General features: G+C 34.9%; 1 long non-coding RNA gene across 1 annotated transcript; it reads right to left on the bottom strand.

Annotated features, from left to right (window-relative positions):
* Nucleotides 1-1,279: 1,279 nt before the first annotated feature.
* LOC138876456 (uncharacterized) lies at nucleotides 1,280-4,813 on the bottom strand. Its single transcript, XR_011401728.1, has 2 exons — nucleotides 4,654-4,813; nucleotides 1,280-2,726 (listed from the first exon to the last, which is right to left on the bottom strand). It is a non-coding gene; the product is annotated as an uncharacterized lncRNA (long non-coding RNA).
* Nucleotides 4,814-19,063: the final 14,250 nt, after the last annotated feature.

Below are 19,063 nucleotides of genomic sequence, written 5' to 3'. Positions count from 1 at the left end.
GTTTTGTATTGCTGTGGAATATTTGCTACGGAAAAAGTAAGTTAAGTAACACTGTAACTTGTTTTTGTGAACCTTAATTTGAGAGTGCTTTTGAACATAACTATAGTGTATTCCAATAGTATTTTTCTTGACCCTTTGTTGAAAAGTTACTGACACCAGAATTACCCAGTAGAACTTCAGTATTCAAGTCTGTGATCCAAATTTAAAAAAGAATCGGTTTATCATAACCAATTATGAACATGCGTGCTTAGTTAAAGTTGTGTCATTTTTTGACGTTGTGCACCAAGTTAAGAAGATTAGAAATATTGAAATATTAGTTATTGTTATGTGACTTCGACTTGACAGTGCAATTTGGATCATTGAGCTTATCCCTAATTGGCGCAAAGAGACAACATGGATACATTATAGTCATAATTGAAGTCATTACTTTTGTAGATATGCATGAAAACGAATGACCTTGCCTACATAACTTATTATGGCAAAAACCCAAATGTGACTTCAACATGTGATAGGAGTGGCACAAAAGCTCAAATGCAGCAAAAAACATTGATTAAAAAATTACATTAAAGGAGCATCCATTTGGCCCCAACAAGTTGTTGTAAATCCCAGTGTCATCATCCAATTATTCTTCTCTTAGTTTTATTTCCTAAATTACTCCAAATCAGACCGCATATTTGACATAAAATATATCCAAATGAAAAAGGTCCTTTTTCTTGCCAAGGAGGACTAACTCAACTGCAACATTGGAGCTAGGTAAAGTTATTATAGACATTATAATAAAATTTTATTTTTATAAAAAAGCTTTGCAACACGATATCTCACAAATATTCACACTTAGATTATACATTTTAGAAGTTGTGTTTTTTAAAATTACTTTTCGACAAAAAGTAAAATTAGAGCTCATTATTTTGAGAAACTATATGTCAAACTCCCATGTTATTAATTCTATCAACGGATTGAAAATATTGAAATTTGTTAAAGGAAAATATACTAAACTACAAATTCATTATACATATATATTAAAGAAAAAGAAATATAAATAGTATTTCACGGTTTGTAGAATATAACATTAGACAATGAAATTAAAAAATAACTAGACATAACAAATAGAAGGGAAAAACTTAAATTGAAATAAATTAATTGGAAAACCTTCAAGGTCAAAATAATAAAATTTAAAAAGAAGATTGTGGGAATCTTCGTTCCAAGTGATATAAGGTAAAGTGGGTAGTAGAGAATATTCTACATTTATTCAGAGGATTAACATTTATTTACATGATAATTAGCATTTACAAAAATTAATTGATTGTATTTATTACATTTTCATTTTTTGTATTGTTTATCGTGATTGTAATATAAATACATGAAATCCACTTAGTTGGGTCATTTCACCAAAACCTTTTTCAATTTGGTATCAAGAGCTCCAAAGATCAATTTTTTTCTTTATCATGGCACCTTCTTCACCCACCCTTTCTTCTCCAAAAAAATACCACACCCGTCATGTTGGTGCTCTCCCTCCAGTCACCTTCAATTTTTAATATAAAAAATTTTGTACCTCTTGAACTTAATTACTTGAACTATCTCACTTGAAAAAAGGTTTTCAAGCCTTTCTTGCGTAGCCAAAATCTTTTGAACCTTGTGGAAGGTTCTGTCTCATGTCCTGATCTCAATCATGCACAATACACATTGTAGATTCAACGTGACACAACTGCTTATAGCTGGATCAATGCGACGTTGTCACCATCTGTCCTTGACATGCTTCTAAATTACTGTTGTGAAACTTCTCATCAAGCTTTTAGCATGCTAGAGAAGCTTTTTCTTGACCATGTTTCTTCCTCTATGATCCATCTTAAAAATAAATTTCAGAATTTTGAAAAAGGATTTCTTTTATAATGGAAGAATATATACAACAGTTGCATTCTCTATCAAGTGCGCTATCCACCATCCGAAAGCCAATATCAGAAGAGGACCTTGTTACTCAAACTTTGCAACGGTTACCTCTTCATACAGAAAGCATATTTCAGATTTGTTGATGCGACATATTTGATCTGAATCAAAGCCAATGACTACTCTTTTACATAGTAAGCAAAATTGGCACACTTTTGATTCTCCTATTTTGAAGGATCCAACTGAATATCGAAAAATGGTCGGAGGATTATAATATTTAGCTTTTAAACGACCCGATATCCAGTTTGTTATGAACATAGCGTCACAGTTTCTCCATCGACCCCACCAAGCTCATCTACATAATGTTAAGCGAATTTTTTGCTACCTTCAAGGTACTGTTGATTTTGGCCTATAACTCTGTTGTAATTCATCACTTAATCTTCTTGTTTATTCTGATGCCGATTGGGCGGGATGTCAATCTAGTCGGCGGTCAACCTCTAGTTATTGTGTGTTTTTTGGGGAAGAATATTATTTTTTGGTCAGCTAAAAAGTAGCGCACAGTAGCACGTTAAAGTACTGAACCGGAGTATCGTGCTTTGGCCTCTGCTGTAGCTGAAATCACATGGATTCAACAGTTATTGTGCGACCTGCACATTTTCTTAAAAGAGCTCGTTCGAGCTTACTGTGATAACATTGGGCCATTATATTTTGCTCAAAAGCAAGTGTTGCATTCTTGAACGAAGCATGCTTCAATAGATAATTATTTTGTTCGTGAGGAAATCTTCTAGTTCATCATGTCTCATCATCTCAGCAACTTGCAGATATATTTATTAAGTCATTACCTTCAACCAAATTCACTGATTTAGTTAGCGATTTGAACGTCCGATCCTCCCGCTCAGATTGCGGGAGGGTTTTAGAGAATATTCTACATTTATTTAGAGGATTAACATTTATTTTTATGATAATTAGCATTTACTAAAATTACATTTGAATGATTGTATTGTCATATTTGTATCATTGTATTTATTACATTTTCATTCTTTATATTGTAACATTATAATGATTGTAATATAAATACATGAAAGAGAAACCACTTAGTTGGGTCATTCATCCGAAACCATTTTCAATTGTGGTGTTTGTAAAAACTAGTAGTTATATTGAATACCATATTTTCACTTTGAACAAAATCATTTGGGAGCACTTTAATAAGCAGTAAACATTGTTGAGTCAATCCCAAATGTGCATAGTATAAGTTGGATTAAGTTAGAGGCGCATCTAGGAGTTCAAGACGATGAATACATTACTACCTTTAAGAATTCGGTTTGATCATATAAAATTTTAGGATAATAACAAGTTGGCGAGCAAACTATAATTAATATTCTTATCACAGAAAAGTATCTTTCATTTTATATTTGTCCTTGATGAGTTTTTATACTTTAAAAGGGTCATTTAAAACAATTAAAAGAAAAAGGATGAATAAAAAATGAAAGAGATTGATAAAGAAATTGGGGAAAGGGTGTGCATTTGTTCTTAAAGCCTTTGCCAATTTGCTGATTCGTTGAAGGATTATGTAGAAATTGAAGAGAGGACTCATTGAAGACTCAATAAAGAGAGGGTGTTTGAGAATGAGTATTCTATTTTTGAGGGATTTTGAAACTCAAAAAAGAAAATGACCAAAAATAAAAAAGGAGAGACATACAGAAAAATGATAACCAAGTATGAAAGGAAAAAACAAAACAAAAACATGTAACAAATCTATATCTATATCTATATCTATACTATATTAAAAGTACGAAGGCCCTTAGCGAAATGTCGTTCACCTTTTTTACCCTTAAAAAATAGCTTTCATATTAGATAAAAATGTAATTTAAGTCATTTTCCTAATATTTAGGACCTTGAAATCACCTAAAATTTTGCCTATAATATCTTTCCTTATTAAACTAGGTACGCAGTCCGACTATTTTATAGTTTAAAATATATCAATATTTTTCCTTATATAAAATGTGCTATTTAAAAATAAATCCATATATGTAACATGTAGGATGTTTAACGTGATTAGCAAATAATTTATGTGAAATCAACAGTTCATCACAAAGCACTATAGAGAAGATATAAATTCATTCAAAACACTAAGCACATAATATTGTCTCAACAATAAACAATTAATAACGTGTTTTCAAGACTTTTATTAAGCCTAAATGTGTTATTATATATATATATATATATATATATACACATATTTTTATTTTTATCATACAAACTAAATAGTTCATGTACAATTAAAGTCATATCTAATCACATAAATGTGTTATATATATATATATATATATATATATATATATATATATATATATATATATATATCTTCCGAATAGGGCTCAAGAATTGAATTACAAGGACACCAGTCCTGGCCTAGCCATAATCTCTAGGGAAACCTTAAACCACGATGCTCTAAAGGGAATGACCGGATCGCTTACGAATAGGGCTCAGGAATTGAATTACAAGGACACCAGTCCTGGCCTAGCCACTAATCTCTAGGGAAACCTTAAACCACGATGCTCTTCACAACCCTTCAACAACCACCTGCCTAAACGGGTTAATGAGCACCACCAGTTAGCTTGGGACTAACCAAGGTTTACTGTCGAGACTAGTAACTGCCTGGTCTATATAGTCTTTAACCCAAAACCCCATCGGGTTTGATACAGTAGACTCCTAACTACCATAAACATGAATAGCAGATAACCATTGAGAACCAAGTCTAACACTTACCTGTTTAGCCTGTCATTTAGGCTAACAATATCGTATAAATGAAGAGGGAGGGAGAAGAACAGTACCACCACAGAGCCCTGAGTTATGGCCAAGTGACATTTTTGATTTTATTTCAGAACTAAAATATTACAAAGGGGATTTTTACAGATGAAGAGAGAAACTGGAGAGAAGGCAGAGCTAATGTTGGCTAAAGCCTGCCTCTAACTAAAGAAGAGTGATCCTTATATAATGGATCTATCTACAAACAAACAAAATGAAAAAGTAAAAGTGGCCGACAAAATAATTAAAACGTGGCCAAAAGAAAACTACATTATTAAAATCGGACAAACTACTTTTATAAAAGTAGATTCTTTCCGATAATGGAGGGACCCCTTACTTTATTAAAGCTGTCAGGGGGACCTATTACTTTATAAAAGTCTTCGTCTTTTTACCCCAATAATCAATCGGGGGGGGCCCTTCTATTTCTTTATGCTTTATCTTTTCCTTTATCGTTTTTCTTTGCAGAAGATGCTTCTGCACTTGCTTTCAATTTGTTGATGAAGTCTTCAATTTCTGTATCACTAACTTCCTCTATATCTGATTGATTTTGGGCTTCTCCGGCTAAACACACATCTTCATTTGAAGTACTGCCAATAGAAACCATAGAGATATCATCTCCAATAGTAGTACCAAGATTTTTTGCTAAATCCTTTTTATTTCTTCAAAATATGAAGCAAGGATTTCTTTTTGTGAAACAGCTCCCTTCTTCATTTGGAGTCTCTTGCTGATAATTTCCAAAAGACTTAGATCTTCTTCTTCATCCTTTATATGATCGATTTGTGAATAAGCCTCTATTTTGGCCTGTATATGTTGTATTAATTCTTCACCATATAACTTTCTTTGTTGGTTTGACTGGAGCAATTTGGACCAGAACTTATGATAGAAAATTCTGTTAAGGCAAGGAATGCCTTCACTAGTATAACCGGTCTGTACATTCCATTTCATAATCCAGGGAATAGAAAATTCAATAAAGAAATACATGGTAGCAATACCATCATAAAAAATATGTTCTTTTTGGAGAGAAATAATTTTGGGAGATATATCTACCCATTGAGAATATAATCCTTTAAAGAGAGGGTTTAAAATATCTAATAATGGTCCGTATAACTTCCACCATTTGAAAAACCAATTTGGAATTTATTGTCCAAATAAATTAGGACAAAGTTTTATAAACCAAGAATGTTTTCTGGTAGGATTTTCATATAAAAAAGTTTTATTAAAACTTTCGACATAATCCCATGTCACGACCCAATTCCCGAACCTGGTCGTGATGACGCCTCTCATGAAGACAAGACCAGCCATTCAACCCAATTCATCCTTTTAAGACAATTAATTAACACAATTATAGTATAAATATGGTTTAATAATATCCAATAGCGGAAAGTATAGATAAAATACGGAAATCCAACCCAACTCAGCCCTAACCGGGGTGTCACAAGTCATGAGCTACTACAGAATTTACTAAAATTCTACAAAGTATGGAATTAGGAACAAAATCTAAAGATATCATAAATAACAGAAGATAAGGGAGAAGACGGGTCTGCGAACGTCATGCAGCTACCTCGATAACTCCGATAAAAACTGAATAGCAGAAAACTCGCTCTATGCCTCAGGAATACCTGTACCTGCACACATGGTGCAGGGAGTAATGTGAGTACTCCGACCCAGTGAGTAATAAATATAAATAATGACTGAAGGTAAGAAAACACGTTAAGGCACACAACATTCTATACAGAAGCAGTGAAATCATTTAAAATAACAATTCAGTGAAACATCATGTGAAATTTCTTTTAAACCAGTAAAACAGGTAATTTGGCAGTAAAATGACGAGTAGAAATCTGCCCCTCGGGCTCAATATCAAAATAATAAGTAGAAATCTGCCCCTCGGGCTCAGTATCAAAATAATAAGTAGAAATCTGCCCCTCGGGCTCAGTATCTCAGAACAGTATCAGCCCCTCAGGCTCAGAACAGTATAAAGCAACCAGTCAATGAAATAAGAGCACATAATTATTATGGCAGATAATGCAGATAAAGAATAAATGCATGAGTGCAATGCAATGCATATGACGGTACCCTCTGGTACCCACTGCGGCGTGCAGCCCGAGCCATCCATATTTATTTATCGTCGACGACGCTCACTAGGGGTGAGTACAGACTCCGGAGGGGCTCCTACATCCCAAGCGCAATATCAAGCCATCTCGTGGCATCAAATCTAGGCCCTCAACCTCATATCAATCTCAGTATAATCACCCAGGCTCTCAGCCTCAATATCAATGTAATCAACCAGGCTCTCGGCCTCAATATCAATGTAATCAACCAGGCTCTCGGTCTCAATATCAATATAACACTGCTGCGGCGCGCAGCCCGATCCATGCTCAGTCCAGAAATCATCATAAGCCCCTTGGGCATTTATAAAACAGTAGTTCTCAGCCCGAAATATCATTTAGAAATATCATTTAAGTTTTCAAATCTTAGAAAGATGGCTGAGTTTGCAAAACAGTATTTAAAATCTTGGACTGAGGTCAAATGATATGCAAAATATGCGAAAACAGTGATATCAATCCTTGAAGGATTCAAATAATTGGCAAGAAGCCTACAATTAGAAACATGACTGAGGATAAAAATTCTTTAACAAATTAAGTGAGGAAAACCAGTCAAAAATCCCCTAAGGGTTCTACAGGTCGGCACAAGGCCCCAAGCATGACAACAAGCCCAATTCACAATAATAAAGTATACGTCTCAACCAAAATTGTAGTAAAATATATCTCGGGACGGACCAAGTCACAATTGCCAATGGTGCTCTACCCCACGCCCGTTATCCGGCGTGTAAGTCACCTCAATATAGCGTTACGATGTGAAATTCCGGGGTTTCAAACCCTCAGGACATAATTTACATCTATTACTCACCTCTAGCCGGCTAAATACTACTCCGCGATGCCCTTTCCTTTCGTATCGACCTCTTCGCGCGTCGAATCTAGCCAAAACCACAACGAATACATCACAATAGTCTAAGGGAATATAACTCAATCGAAAAGACTCGAAAAATATCAAAAATCACGAAATTTGCAAAACCCGAGCCCCGGGCCCACATCTTGAAATCCAGAAATTTTTACATCAAAATGTTCCTTATCTCTCCACGAGTCTAGGCATACCAAATTCACAAGAATCGGAGTCCATTTGACCCCTCAAATCCCAAATTTAGAATTTCAACCTTAAGCCCTAATTTCTTATAATTAGGCTATGTTTTCATGGATTTCTAGGATGATTATTCAATAAAATCATGTATTTAACTCATAAAACTTACCTCCAATCGATCTTAGTTGAAACTCCCTTCAATCCCCGTCCAAAAGCTCTCAAAATGACTAAAAATGGTGGAGAAATGGGGTGTTTTTCGCGAATGAAATGTAAACATTCTGCCTAGAATTTTTCGGAATTAGTGTTCACCCAGTGACTGTTCACCCGTGTTACTGTTCACGGATACTGTTACGGGTACTGTTCACGGATACTGTTACGGGGTACTGTTCACGACACTATTCACGGATACTGTTACGGTGTACTATTCACGACACTATTTACGGATACTGTTACGGGTGTACTGTTCATGGCACTATGCACGGATACTGTTACGGGGGCACTATTCATGGGTACTGCTCACAGTGCTATAAAAAAATGCAGCAGCTTTATTTTTTTCGTGCCTAGATCGATCCGTTAACCTTTTGAAATACACCCGAGGCCCCCGAGACCTCAACTAAAAGCACCAACATGTCTTAAAACATTATCCAAACTTGCTCCAATCGTCAAAACACCTCAACTAACGCCAAAATCATCAAATTATATCAAATTCAAGCCTAAGTTCTTTTAAAACTTCTAAAACACACATTCGATCAAAAACCCGACCAAACGATTTCCGAATGACCTGAAATTTTGCACACATATCCCAAATGACACAATGAAGCTACAGCAACTCTCGGAATTTCATTCCGACACCCGGATGAAAATCTCACCTATCAACCGGAATTCACCAAAATACTAACTTCGCCAATTCAAGCCTAATTCAACACTGGACCTCCAAAATTACTTCCGGTCTTGATCCTAAGTCACAAATCACCTCCCGGAACTAACCGAACCGTCGAAATTCACATATGAGCCCTCTAACTCATAAGTTAACGTCCGGTTGACTTTTCCAACTTAAACTTTTTTAAAAGAGACTAAATGTCTCATTTCTTATCAAAATCGCTCCAAATAAATTTTAATGCACCCAATACCGATAATGAAACATGAGGAAGCAGAAAATGGCACGAACGAGACAGTAAATCATGAGACGACGGGTCGGGTCGTCACATCCCAATAATTGAATTTGACCGAAATCTTTTGGTCTGGATGTGTATATTCACGATCCTTGAGTGTGTTGATTCCCCATTCATCAGAAGGTATAACCTTCTTAATTATAATCTTCGAAAAACTATAAGATTTTCTAGTATTAGCAGGATAGAAATGCTGAATATCTGCAGATCCTGTTGTTGAGAGTATAATCTCATAATGCATTCTGTATTTGTATGCAGGAGTAGCGTATGACGCTGTATCAAAGTATCTTGCCATAATTTGCCAAGGATTATCCTTCCATTTAAGGTCGGATTGTTCCAAAAGAATTATTAACTCTTTGGATTCTTTTTGACTATAAGTCTCAAAATTGTCATTAGCATCCTCTGATATAACTGAGTATGTAGGTACATTAGATGATGACGTACCTTCATCTTTTTTGGATTTTATAAAATCCATAAATTCCTTGTATAATGGATGTTCGGTATTACCTTATGTAATATTAGCGGCTATAAGCCTTTGATTTCCCATTTGGGCAAGAATATTATTCTCTCTGCTATTAGTAGCTGCCTTTCCTCTTCCTCATTGCCGAGGAGGCTTGTATGTAGGTCTCATAATCTGTAGATAAAGTAGTAGAACTATTAGTTCAGGTATTCTCTAGTAAGAAAATCAGGAAGGGTATTATCAGACCCTTTTTTGTATATAATTTCAAAATCAAAATGGGCTAATAAAGCTTGCCACCTTGCAAACATTTGTTTGGAAATATCATGCTTGAAATCTTTATTAAAGATAAATTTAGCAGCCTGACAATCAGTTTTAATAATAAATTTCTGATTATATAAGTCAGTCTGAAATTTCATCACACATTTAACAATAGCAAGAATTTCTTTAGCTACAGTTGCATAATTTTTCTTGGAGTTATTCCATTTACTAGAATAAAATTGAACAAGGTATTCCTGTTTATCTATAGGGGAACATTGTTTCAGTATTCCGCCATAACCAATATCAGAGGCATCAGTTTCCACAACTTTTGCCCAAGTAGGATTGGCGAGAGTCAAACAAGGGAGGTTATTAACCTTCTGCTTAATTCTCTTGACTGCTTCAGTATGACTGTCAGTCCAAGCTATAGGATTCTTTTTTAATCTTTCATAAAGACGAGCAGTGTCTTTAGCAAGGTCATTTATAAAAGGGGAAATATAATTTAAGCTTCCTAAAAATCTTTGAAGCTGAGTTTTATCAGTAATAATATCAAGGAATTTGGATGCAAATTCAATACTTCTATTAATGGGGATAATCCTACCCTTCTCAATGTTATGACCCAAAAATCTAACAGAAGTTTGGAAAATCATCATTTTCGGTTTTGATATAACTAAACCATTTTGTATAATAATCTTTTCAAATAAATCAAGATGTTTGAAATGAGATTCTATATTTTTTGAAAATACTAGAATATCATCAATATAAATAATTATGAAATCCGTATAAGGAAGGAAAATATCATTCATAATTTTTTGAAATTCTGAAGGTGCATTTTTTAAACCAAAGGGCATAACATTCCATTCATACTGACTCAATGGTACATTAAAAGCAGTTTTGTATCTATCTGATTCAGATATTTGAATTTGCCAATAACCTGATTTTAAATCAAATTTTGAAAATATAATGACATCATGTAATCTATCAAGTAAATCCTTCTTATTAGGAATGGGATATCTAATCCATTTTAAAATCTTATTAAGGGGTTTATAATTAATAACTAATCTAGGAACTCCTCGTTCCTGTTCCGCATGTTTATTAACATAAAAAGCAGTGCAAGACCATTTGGACTTTGAGGGTCTAATTAAACTCTTCTGCTATAAGGAATCAATATCCTTCTTGCATAACTCCAAATAATCGGAGTTCATTTGACAAGGTCGAGGCTTGGTAGGGATATTATCCTCAGAAAAGTCTTCTTCATAAGGAAGACTTATAATATGCTTCTTTCTATTCCAAAACTGATTCGGATGGTAACCACATATAAAAGCAGCAAATTGATTTTTGAGAAAATTAATCTTTTCTACTAGCTTGGGATTTTTAAATCCTGTTTTATTGTAATTGAACAAATCTCATTTTTCAAAAATTCAATTTGATTGACGTTTGAAGAAATATTATTAGAAATAATCTCATTCAAAAATCTTTGAACTGGCTCAGTTATAAACTCAAAAGTGATAATCTTACCATTATAAGTACCTGTAAAACTCTTTGTATCCCAATATAAAAAATGGGACTCCAAGAATTACTTCTTGTTGAATATCTTTTACCAAAACAAAACTCTCAGGAATGCATGTGTCTTGTTGGCAAATATAAGCTTTGGGCAATTTATATGAAATACCCATTGCACCACCACTAGCATTTTTTAAACGATGAGTGGTTTTATGAAAATATCTAGAGGGTATAACCCCTTCTTTTACACAATTTAGATATGCTCCACTATCAAATAGAGCGACAAACTCTTTTTTGAAATTGTAATCAATTAAAAGAGTTATTTTTATTAAAAAATTTTGAGTGATAAAATATTGTAATTTTTCTAAAAATTCATCTTCAGGAAAATCCATTACTGCCAATAAAGTACTAGCAGTATTTTCTTCTGAAGAACTAGGGATATTATCTATCTCAGTAATCTTAACACCGAGATCTGTATTAATCCCCTCAGAATTTTCTAATCTGAAAATTCTTTCATCTAAAGCTACATTTGAAGCTTTTAATTCCGAGATTTCTTTCTTGAGATAACTTATCTTAGTACTTAAATCTTGGACAGTAGCAAGCCTTTCAGGCTGGGACTTATTTTTCATCGTCTTTCTGATTTCAGACATGGTGTAAGGTCCTTTCTGAGACGGAATTTCTTCCACCTGTATTCCTACCTCTGGATCTGTAGGAATTTTATCTATTAGCTGGGACCTTAATTCAGGGTCTTTAATAACCCTTATTAAATCAATCAAATTGTCATTAGACAAAACATTAATCTTTAAATCCCTAAATTGAGAGTAGATATTAAAAAGTTCATCGTTGATATTCCAATAATGATTTGAGCATTGTCCCTTATTACAGGACTTTTGCTCTTCTTCAGAAGATGAAGTATAACTTTCTTCATGAAGAACCCTTAGGTCTTCACTTGTTGATGAAGTTCCTTCATCAGTATAAGATATTTCTGGAGAAGAATTCAGAAGAATCTTATATAAAGAATCTTTGATATAATCATCTAAATCCAGTTCTTTGATCTTATCTTTGATATTGTAATATCTTGCATAGTGGCCTACTCTACCACATTTATAACAGGCCTGAGGGTTTTTTGATTTAATAAAACCCTTTCTGGATTTATGAAAAGCCATTCTTTTTTGGGTCTTTTCGCGCCATTTTTCCGGCGAACCCTTTTTCCTTTTGAAATCCTTTTTACGGGATTAACTTGATCTCATTACATAGAGCTAAACCTTCCTGAGTGCATACACTAAATAGTTTACCATAGGAGTAATTATTATAATCAATACTCATTCCTGTGCCTCTAAGAACGTTTCGAATCCTTTCAGCAAATAAGGGCAGGAGTCCATCTATGAACTTAGACTTCCAATGAGTACTATTACTCTCTGGCAATTCCATCACTCTGGATAAGAAAACATCTTTATACCATCTAAAAGATGTGAGGGTTTTACACCTTAAATTCTAGAGCATTGTCCTAATGGTCTCACTATTATCAGACCAACTTCCAGAAAAGTGTTCAATGGTATTCATGACTAACGAATAGACTGAGTTTTGAACAATCTTATCATATTCAGTCTTGGTTGCATGCATTATTTGAAAGCGCTGGTCTTGGGTGAGATAATTATCCCACTAGCCTTTCAGTTGACCAGTAAATCCGGCAATAATCATTTCTGCAATTGCCCTATCTGTATTCTTATTAACTTTACAGATAGTACTGTACATAAGCATTTTATATACTGTCGTATAAATTTGCCTTTCGGTAAGACCATCTATGTTCCATTCATAGATATCTGACCCACTATAACCTTGGTGGTAATGATCATTGTCCTGTTCTTCTATCAGGACATCTTGAGGGGTAGGCCTTGGGTAGTAAAACATTCTTTGGCATGGTTTTCGAGCATATTTCTCAGATATTTTATTAATCTCATCATCTACTTTTGTACCGCTAGTAGATGCATGCTCTAAACTTAGAGGACTAGCTCTAAATTCTCCAAACTTCTTATTAAGAAGTTCCTCAATGTTATCAAGACTTTTAAATTTAAAGTCTCTTACCTCAGGAGGTGGTTGGATACTAGTAGTAGCGATTTGCTCTTTACCTTTAGTATCCTTCTGTTGGATTTTTTGGACTTTAGCTATAAGCTTGTCCAATTTCTCATGAATCTTAATAACCTATTCACCCAGAATACTCACATACATATTAGTATAATTATTGTGGATAAGCATGGTATTCAAATTCTTAGCAGTTATTGTAGCCACATCATTTTCAAATATTTTTGAAAAAGCAGTGCAGCAAATGATTTTATCTTTTTTCCCTATATGAAAAGATTGTTGGGGTGGAAAAATAGAATAAACAATATTACCATTAGTGAGCGTATAATCTCTTTCCAACATAGAAACATAGTTATAAACATGCTTAGACATGAACCAAGGAACAAAAGCAATAATTTTATTATTCTTGCTAATGTCTGTATAAAAGTCATGTCTAAAAAATTGTACTTGTTACGCTCCGCAATATTACGTCAATATTACGTCCTGCTGTATTAAGTTACGACAGTGTTGTACCTTGCAGTATTTTACATTGAATTTGTCGTAAGGTAATTGACATCAGTCCAAGGAAACGATTATGTGAGGATTATAAGGATTATGCTATTTCACAAGAGATAAGTAAATTCATGAAGGTGAAAGGGAGAGCAAGTCAAAGAAAATGAATTTCGTTGAAATTTGATATTTTGGGATAAAATACGGCCCGAGCATTAATACCCGATATTTATGGACTAGTGCCATAAAAGGTATTACATGACCATGCTAGTAACGTGTACAAGGTATGTTGAAAGAGAGTAGTATTTAAGTAATTGGAGGGAATTTTTGAATTATGCGGGTAATTGGTTAATTACCGGGTAGCGGGATATTACCTAATTAAATTAATTAGAAATTTTGGATAAGTATTAAGGTGAGAACGTGGCAGCAAGCCACATATTGTGCAAATGACTCTTAGTCATATTAGCCTAGGTGGCCATTTAAAGTGAGGTATATAAAACAATGTGGATATTACGTGTAAGATTTTTAAGATTGGCTTAATTGGACTAAAAAAAATCAGCAAAACTTGAAGTTGCTTCATGTAAGTCATGTAACCTTTTCCTAAATTAAAACATTTCAAAAGAAAGGATCTAGTAAGCTTTCAATGAAAGCTTTCAATCCAGTGAGCTTTCGAAAATTTGTAGCGTCTTTCAACAAAAGCTTTCAATGCGGTAAGCTTTCAACGAAAGTGTTATATCACTCAATCCAGTAAGCTTTCAACAAATATCTTATGAAGATTTGTAGCTCCTTTGCAACGAAAGTTTTTGCGGTTCTAAAGGAATACGGTGTAACCCATCTCAACAATATCACACGAATTTTTCCCTACTCCAGGTATGTTAAGGCTATCCCTTCTTTCTTTTGGCATGATCCATACGATATGAACGGAACGTGCAAATGCACAAATTCCATGAATGACTCTATTCATAGAAGTATTAGAGACATCTGTATTCTTGAATTTTCGTGTGTTATAATATCTTATCATCTGTTCATGGGTCTCAGAAAAATACGAAAGTTGAAAAGAGTTTACGTTATGATATTACTCAGAGGCAAGATGGTCTTATGACATTCCGAATGATTTTATTGACGTACTTTTTATGCATTGCATTCATGTGCATTGACCCATGACCAGATGGCGTTATATACGCGTATACATGTAAATATATGTATATGGGATATGGGAAAAGGTTATGGCGTTATATACGCACCACCACCTGATCAGTTGGTATATGATGATAATGTTGCCCACAGTGGCTGAAATATGATTCAAACGGCGTTATATACGCATATATGGGTATGTATTCAAATGGCGTTATATACACATATACATGTATGTATTCAAACGGCATTATATACGCGTATATATGTATATATATATGTATATGGGATACAGGAAAGGTTATGGCGTTATATACGCACCACCACCTGATCAGTTGATATACGATGATGATTTTGCCCATAGTGGCCGATATGATATGATGGGATGCCCTCAGAGGCTGATGATGTTATGAAACATGTACATATGCACGACATGACATTCATACACATATGCATGATGCTAAAAGTAATTTATGATTTACCAAGTTATTCAGACTTGCAAGATGAGTCATGTACTCTATATTTCTTCCATGTCTCTAATGTACTTATTTATATGCCTTACATACTCGGTACATTATTCGTACTGATGTCCCTTTTGCCTAGGGACGCTGCGTTTCATGCCCCCAGGTCCCGATAGACAGGTCGAGAGCCCTCCAAGTAGGCTATCAGCTCAGCGGAAGATGATGGTGCGCTCCATTTGCTTCGGAGTTGCTTGTTTGGTTAGTATGGTTTAGACCTGTATCGTTTGGTATGGCGGGACTCTATCCCGACCATTATGACATTTATGTATTCTTAGAGGCTTGTAGACATATGTCATGTATGTGAAAGATTGTACGGCCTTGTCGGCCTATGTTTTGAGTTTATAAATGATGATGTTGGCCTATTAGGCCCCATATGTCACGTGTATCTAATGATGTAATAAGAAAGATACGTTACGTTGGTACTCGGTCGAGTAAGATACCGGGTTGCCCGTCGCGGCCATCGGTTTGGGTCGTGACAGAAGTGGTATCAGAGCAGTTCTGTCCTAGGGAGTTTGCAAGCCGTGTCAAGTAGAGTCTTGTTTATGGGTGTGTCGTGCACCACACTTATAAGCAAGAGGCTACAGGGCATTTAGGACTGTTACTCTTTCTTCTTACTCTAGATCGTGTGGTAGAGCTCACTTATAAGAAGTCAAATTTCGAAATTCTATATTATTCGTAATAAGGCAATACCTACATTCGAAAAGATGGTTGGAAAGAGGGATAGTTGTGGAAGAGCTCAGTCAGAGGAATTTGATTTTTGTATGATGCCTATGATAAGTAAATATGAGGTCTTTTAGCAGATCACGGGTATATTGAAAGGTGTAAGCTTTCTGATAAAAAGCCTTAAGGCAAGAATGCCTATCCATCTTTATGGTGAAGGACAATGAGAGATTAAGAAGATAAGCACAAGTTTTAGCAAGTAAAAAAAGCAAGATGAAGAAAGGTATGAGGCGCCCAGTTAACAAAGGTTAACAATGTTTATAATTCAGGCAGAGGAACATAAGTTTTTTTTGAGTTATATTCAAATGTAACAGATGTATATACAATTGGCCGCACCCATTCCAGATATGTCTTATGGGGGTTAATAGGAAATAGTATAAGAAGATATAATGGATGAATTGTTTGTGTCAGTTGACATTTTCGAAGGATATGGCAAATTTGCTAATAGATCTCCTTGTGAGACACCCAGATGGTACACTTTAAAATAGCGCAACCAGATATGAGTACTACAAAGACATGTACTATAAGCCTTGAAGGGATAAATATTACCTTAGTACGGCTCACGTCCCTAGTAAAGCGAGGACGTTAAGCAACTTGAAGAGCCATTGGATAGAGAAAAGAGAAGCTAAGAGCAAAAGAATGCCTTATTCAAGTTTTCAGAACAAAGTGATCGGCATAAATGTTAGCAGGGAATAAGAAAAGAGTTAATAAAGCATTTTGAGTAAGATATGATATATGGATGATAACGGTTTATCAAAAGATGACAATATTACAAAATCTATAGTCAAGTGAAGGAAGAAACAAGAAGTGATAGTCCTTAGGACAACAAAAGAGCATGGGGCATATAATCATGTCCTCATTTCAAGAAATAAATTCGCAACTCTAGCGCGATTACCAAGAGGAAAAGTTAGACCCCATAGTAATAGAACTAGTATGGATTGCTGAACAAGATAAAGTAAACAAGAATTAGGGACTGAGTGACTGGTGATAGTCGCCATTATAAGAACTTCAAATTTTGTTCCGAAAATAATAGGATGGACGACAAAAGAAGATTCATGAGAAATTCAGAGAATGGTCATTCAGGAAGACGCTTCCCCTATAGCAAGTAATGTGAGCAAAGTTCAGCTTAAGGGACTGTATGTGGCAGTTATACTAAATCTAACCCTTGTGAGTAAGGGATTTTGCTATCATTGGTACGGAAGGATTATCACAAGGCGGGTAAAGGCAGGTCGTCGTAGCTCCAACTCTTAGTACTCCCCTAAAGGGGAGAATATGGAATGATTAAAGGAATAATGCGATAAAAATGAGAAAGGGATGAGATTGCACTTATCTAAATGCTACAGATATGCTACGATTCCAGAACATTATGCATACGCGACGTCAAAGAGAAGAAGTAAGGGTTCCTGCCCGATATGTTATTGATAATTAAGGAGCCAGTGCAAAACGTAAGTTAAGACCAAGGAAATAACCCAAGAAAGATTTCGCAGAATATTGACATGAGGATGGGCCAATAATTAGTTAGTAGTTAATTCAGAAAGAGCCTAGCTATGGCTAGTCAAGAGGATACAGAACAAGACAGCAAGTCGTGCAATATAAAGATAGTAAAACCCAATATAGTGAATTTAACCCCATAGTTATGACATTGTAATACTTGAGAAATATTCAAATAGGAGTTGGGTTAGTTAAAGGTACCGTATGAGTGTTACGAAAATAAAAGATAGTTCCACCGAAAAGATTGTCAAAACTTTAGTTCAGAAGCAGCCATACGAGCAGATGATTATGGAGGTAAGTAATTAAGGATAATTACAAGTGAGCACGAACATCAAAAATTCTATCAGGAATACGATATAATAAGCTCGCATCTTTACAAGAGTCAGAGGGACTTCCCTAAGTACTATGACGAAAGACTAACTGAGGAAATAAGGAAGAAGGCTTCAACCTCAGTACAACGACCTAAAGAGGAAATGGTCGTGTGACAACAGTCTCAAAACAACATTGTATGCACTCCCTAAGAAAGTGGCACCTATAGTGGCTAATGAATAGGGAGTAAAATCAGAAGTGATATTCAGGATCATATGAGTTGTATGGAATTTCAATATATATGGGCACTAAGATAAGCTAAGTATGGACGCAGCAAGGGGGTAGAAAGATCAAGAAAAGTAATAGCTTACATTTAAAGAAAGCTAAAATGGAACGAAAGAAATTATTCAATCAATGATCCAGAGTTGGTTACGTTATGAACACACTTAAGGGTTCAGAGTTTTATGCATACAGCATATACACCCATAGAAGACTCCGGTATAAGTTAAAAAAAAGAATTGAGCCCAGGGCATAGACAAATGATTGAATTGTTAGAAGATTGTATCATGGATTTTCCATAACGCCCATGAAAGGCAAAGGTAATAACTGATATCATGAGCCACAGATCGGAAGATAACTTAAGCCTACGTAAAGGCTGATCAGAAGGAGGAGGGAACTAAAGAATTATATCACCCAAATAAATTATGAGTTTGATTATTGGACCTAGAAAAATTATAGAAGTTGTGCTTGAGAACATGATAGAATCACTCTTAATATCAGATGTTCAAGAGAAATAACATAACAACCATGATCTATAATGGCTCTACAAGGAAGCCAGTTAGAAGAAGTATTAGCCTCATAAGAAGTCAGTACGAAGCTCTCACCGGATTGTGTATGTACCAGATGTGCGAGTATTACAATAGAGCTTCAAGTTATGGACGTGAATTACACCTAGGTGGAAGGGAGGTCATAAAAAAAAGATAGAAGATACGATGCGAGATTTTTAAGGTAAGTAAGGTAAAGGTGAACAACGTACGAGATACTCAAAGACAGAAGATCGTGAGTAGTCCATACTTCGGATAAAAGGGCCAGAAGCACGAGGA

This window comes from Nicotiana sylvestris, chromosome 8 (assembly GCF_000393655.2).
Source record: "Nicotiana sylvestris chromosome 8, ASM39365v2, whole genome shotgun sequence".
Lineage (NCBI taxonomy): Eukaryota > Viridiplantae > Streptophyta > Magnoliopsida > Solanales > Solanaceae > Nicotiana > Nicotiana sylvestris.
The sequence above is the reverse complement of the archived record's forward strand: the minus strand, read 5'-3'. Positions and strand labels throughout refer to the sequence as shown.